At 32.7% G+C, this 5,562-nt stretch overlaps 1 long non-coding RNA gene across 1 annotated transcript; it reads right to left on the minus strand.

Moving 5' to 3' along the window:
• Positions 1 to 856: 856 nt before the first annotated feature.
• Positions 857 to 4,356, minus strand: LOC135149333 (uncharacterized). Its single transcript, XR_010287741.1, has 2 exons — positions 4,117 to 4,356; positions 857 to 2,276 (listed from the first exon to the last, which is right to left on the minus strand). It is a non-coding gene; the product is annotated as an uncharacterized LOC135149333 (long non-coding RNA).
• Between the last annotated feature and the right edge of the window lie 1,206 nt (positions 4,357 to 5,562).

Consider the following 5,562-nt stretch of genomic DNA (forward strand, 5'->3'; position numbering starts at 1 on the left):
GAGTTGGAAACAACTTGTAACTTCATTCCGGCCTTGTTTGAATTTGACACCAACTTGTAGCTTCATTTTCGGTTGTTTGAAATTAGAATCAACTTGTAGTTTCAATCTTGACTCGTTTGAGCCCGGAAACAACTTGTAGATTCATTGTTGACTAGATTGAAGTTGGAAATAATTTTTAGCTTCATTCCGGACTCGTTTGAAGTTGAAAACAACTTGTAGCTTCATTCTGGACTCAGATGAAGTTGAAAACAACTTGTAGCTTCATTTTCGATTGTTTGAAATTGGAATCAACTTGTAGTTTCATTCTTGACTCGTTTGAGCCTGGAAACAACTTGTAGCTTCACTATTGACTAGATTGAAGTTGGAAACAACTTGTAGCTTCATTCCATACTCGTTTGAAGTTGAAAACAACTTGTAGCTTCATTTTCGGTTGTTTGAAATTGGAATCAACTTGTAGTTTCATTCTTGGCTCGTTTGAGCCCGGAAACAACTTGTAGCTTCATTATAGACTAGATGGAAGTTGGAAACAACTTTTTTTTTGCTAAATGAGTTGGAAACAACTTGTAACTTCATTCCGGACTTGTTTGAAGTTGACACCAACTTGTAGCTTCATTTTCGGTTGTTTGAAATTAGAATCAACTTGTAGTTTCAATCTTGACTCGTTTGAGCCCGGAAACAACTTGTAGATTCATTGTTGACTAGATTGAAGTTGGAAACAACTCGTAGCTTCATTGTGACAGCCCGAGAATCCGGGGGTCTGGATTCTGACGTCACCACACAAAACTATTTTAAACACTTTTGAAAACCTGTATTTTTGAAAAAGGTAATAAAATCAAAGGATTTAAAACCTGAAAACTTTAGTAAAAGATTTAAAAGAAAACACTTTAACCCCCTAAAAACAGGATCGCATCCAGGTTACAGTATTGAAATTAGAATCAACCACTAGCAATAAACAATGTCTTACAAACTCAGATCATCTTCGACAAGAAGAATCACTGTCAATCTATTTCAATTATGACTTACAACTGAACCTCATCAATACAATTCTATCTAGAACCAACCTTTTCAATCTCCCTGAATATTCCACTTGTCCTCTGGATATTCTATGACTCTGACTCTTCGCTTAGCCTTAGCCATACTCGCAATCTCAATTATGCAATTCACCTTTAAGCTTTTCTGAAATGGTTAAAAAGGAATAGCAAGGGTGAGCAACAATGCTCAGCAAGTTTATATAAGCAACAATAGTCCTGAAATATCTTATCAGGGTTCACAAGTTCAGGATATGAAATTGGAAACTTCACAATTCTTATCAGCAATTGAAATCAGAATTTCAAACTTACAGAAGAATTGTCGAATTGGATTCATCACATTTTTACTTAAAAATCAAAGGTTAGGCTGCTGATCAGTCACGCACTAACCCCGAACATGGCACACAGCCATGTTCTCTGTACTGGATCCAAGGCACACATTGGCCTATAATTGACCACGAATCTGGCCTGACCACGAATCTGGTCCACATATTTTATAAAAACTAATCCAATTCTAACAATTGAAATCAATAGACAATTCAATCAACAGAACAGAATCATAATCATTATCAGCAACAGAAATATTTCAAATCAACTTTTGGGAATCAACATTTCATAAACCACAGTCTGTCTTTTGATAAATCATAGTTCAGGAAATTCCTAACTATTCAGTATCCTCCATTATCGGCTAAGCAACTGAATTTAGCCTGCTAAACCAGCATGATAATGGCGGGTTGAATAATCAAGAAGATCCCATTTCATTCTAGGCTCTAACTATCACTGAGCAACACATGCTTCAATGACGGTCTGAACTTCGAATTAATTTGTAGAACTGGTATTTTTAAAATCTTGAGGATTGGAAAGAATGGATCAAAATAGAAAGTTGAGAGTAATCTGGTGTTTGGCTTTTCAAAACTTGGAAAAAGAAAACAATCATGGGATTCATAAGAAAGAGTTTATTTGAGAAGGGTTTCAGTATAAACAATATCAGAACGTTGACAGAATAATCAGAACATGCAATATATATAGGAGGAAGGATTTAGGAAAACTTGCCTTAAATCCGTTTCCACACACATAGCTTAATCTCATCTTTCCAACTCACAATCTACGCATATCATAACCTCCAGACCATCTCTGTATATACTCTATTCGTAATACGACTTCGCTTTCTCGACTCATTCCTTATTCGCTTTGCAACATCGTTTGACCTTCTGTACGTCTTCAAATCGTATACGCCTCGTCCAAATCCTTTACGAGAATAAAATACTACCATAATTACTAAATAATCTATTGATTCTTATCTTACTTATTAAACTCGGTATCATAACCTATCGCATATACATATCACGTATATCGATAGCATTTAACACATAATCACATATCACCCTATATAATCTCTATGCACTTATCAGATATCACTTAACATATAATCATGCTTTGACTACATCATATAGTCATGTCATACTCCACTTAGCATACTATAACGCAATCATCATATAAATCCTATTGAAAATCTGACAGCGTCTCGTCTATTTATAATACTATCCATTTGTTAACCTATTTCAACCAACAACCAATCAACCAAATCAAATTCCTGTAATCCACATATTCTTATCTAACCTCAATTAAGACATGATGCTATGTCTCCCAAACCATTTATCAAATCACAAATGAACACGTATTTCATGTATTCATTATTATATAGCAAGTAGATCACGTATAGTCACATTATGCATTTTCAACAATCTGTATACCCATTGGAAATTCAACCATATTGTTACATTATATTAAACTAGAGTTTATAAGCTTTAACCTCTTTTTCGTTTCACTCAATTCTGAATTACCGATCAAAAGTTATAAGCAAAACCGTTTTCTAACTCTCCTATCGGTACATAACATATCAAACAGATAGCAGACAACATTTTTCATATAAGGTTTCCCATCCCAATTGATGTCAAATCAAGTCTCAGGTTAAAAATGATTTTTCAGGAATTTTCTGGAATTTCTAGACATTTTTCGGAATTAAAATAGGTAAAAGAATTCATTTTTGAATAAATAATCAAGTCCGATTGCTCAAGATCGGATCCAAAATCATTTGAAATCAATTAACGAGCCTCAAACATATTTTAGAAAAATGATTCAAAGCTCGAAACTATTTTTCAGAATTTTTAAATCAAAAGGAACAATTAAATCTAATTAATTAATCAATTAAAATCAATTAATAATTAACTAAATTAATTAATCAATTAATATTTAAATTAATTGACCAATTAAAATAATTAATTACTAATTAAAATTAACTAAGAAACTAATTTAGATTTATTTTTGAATAAAGAAATAATTAAAAACTATTTTTGAAATTTAAAATAATTAATTAAAAACAATTTTAGAGATTTAAATCAAAAGGTTTAAAGTGTAAACTTTTGAAAGTTTTCGGCCAGGGTTTAAAGTGTAACTTTCAAAAGTTACAGGGGCTGAAACGCAAACTTTGAAACCACAGTACCCACACTTCACCATCTCCGAAACTCTGGGGGCTAAACAGTAGTTTACCACCTCCGCCGCCCCCAGTCGCCGGAGATGGCGTTACAGCGCTCCGACGGCCACCAAAGTGTCCAGATAACATCTTCAGGCCACCATAAACACAATCCAGCCTTCAAACCATCCAAGAAACGTCCGATTAGGTCGGAATCAGCGAAGGAAATTCCGCCGCCGGTGGACTCAATTCCAGGCTCCGGCGGCTCCAATCCCGACTTCCCACACTTAATTTGAACCCACCAACCGATTCTACACATCAAAATACACATGCTAGCACCTTCCAATCATACCCAGAACTACCAGATTATAAACCCCCAAATTTTCAATTAAAAATATTCAAGAACACTCAAGAACATTCAAGAACACATCTCAAGAATCAAACCCTTATTTCTATATGTTACGGAAGTCAAAAATCGACGTATAATATATGAAAACGAATGGCAGGAGATGCTCTACAACATGGAATCATCAAATCAATCAAAACATCACGTTTGCAAAAATTCACTATTTGAATCATAATAATTCGAATCTTGTAAAATTAATATAAAATCACCTGACAAATCTGCACATAAATGGATGATTGTATTAGATTCTATGCGTCGAGAGCTTCGTTTTGACTATTTATACGCCTCCATCGGATTCCAATAACGCCTTCAAATCCTCGTTTGAATATGAAGAACACGAAGAACACCCGTTCGTCTTCTCTCGGTATTCGTGCAGAGAAACTGGCGAAATGATTGTACGCGCGAAATAAACTGGTAAGGGATATTTATAGAGGAAGATAAGAGAATATTCCTTGAATATGCTTTGGAATATTCCTGGAATATGCTTCACGCATTACGAGACAACCAGATAATTATTAACTTTAAAAATATTAACAAAATCGTACCGGACCATTTACGGGGCAAATCGTACTCCGGATTGAAAAAGTTAAAACACGAGAAATGCTCAGAATGTCCCAAATAGCCTAATGGCGAAATTCTCCCGAACGCCCACGGGGTTTAAATTGTTAAATAACTATTTAAATATAATTAATAATTAAACAAAATTAAATTCATAAATCGATTATAAAATCACATAGCAACCCAAAAATCGATATGAACATATCCAAATAAACTATATTTTATCCTGATCATATCAAAATTGAAATATCTCAAATCTGAAAACATATGAGTAATCAATTTAATAAACCAGATAACACAAATCTCACAAATATTCATATAAATATCACATACTATTCATAAATTATCAGTAAAATACCCAAATGTTCCATATTTCATTATGAGAATATAAAAATTGAAAACTCACGATTGCAACATATATAAGCAATCAAAATAGAAAACTAGTTATCAAATAATTTACCAAATATTCATATAATATTCGTAAATAACCATAACTGGTTACACGACCATTACACACGTAACACTTAATCATGTAATACATATATTCACATATCAACCATCTAACTTGCATGACAAATCTCTGTATTCGAAATGAGTTTTGAAAGGATATTCATAATTCCATATATAAATCATTTGAAAATATCTAAATAATATCTGACTCAATCTGATAATATCAATAATTAAACTCACAGTTCTGGCACATATAAATAACAATTACAGGAAATCAACTTACACCAAGAATTCATGCGATATTCACATTTAATTATCATAACTAAATAAACTCACAATTCACATGCAGCACTTAGCCATATAACAATTATACACACACAACCATCTTTTAAATCCTTAAAATCAATTATATAAAATATAATTTTGAAAAGACAGTCCCCGTATCAATACTACAATAACCCGGAATTCAAATATACAATTTTTGAAAACACATTAAACTGGAATAAAATATTAAACTTTATTCCTTTATTTCTAAGAAAATTACTTTTATAACAATAGACGAATTTTGAAAAAAATCCGGGTTGCTAAAATAAACAAAATAACAACAGAAGAATGCATAATCTGTTTAAACCTTATATTTCCACATC

This window comes from Daucus carota, chromosome 9 (assembly GCF_001625215.2).
Source record: "Daucus carota subsp. sativus chromosome 9, DH1 v3.0, whole genome shotgun sequence".
NCBI lineage: Eukaryota > Viridiplantae > Streptophyta > Magnoliopsida > Apiales > Apiaceae > Daucus > Daucus carota.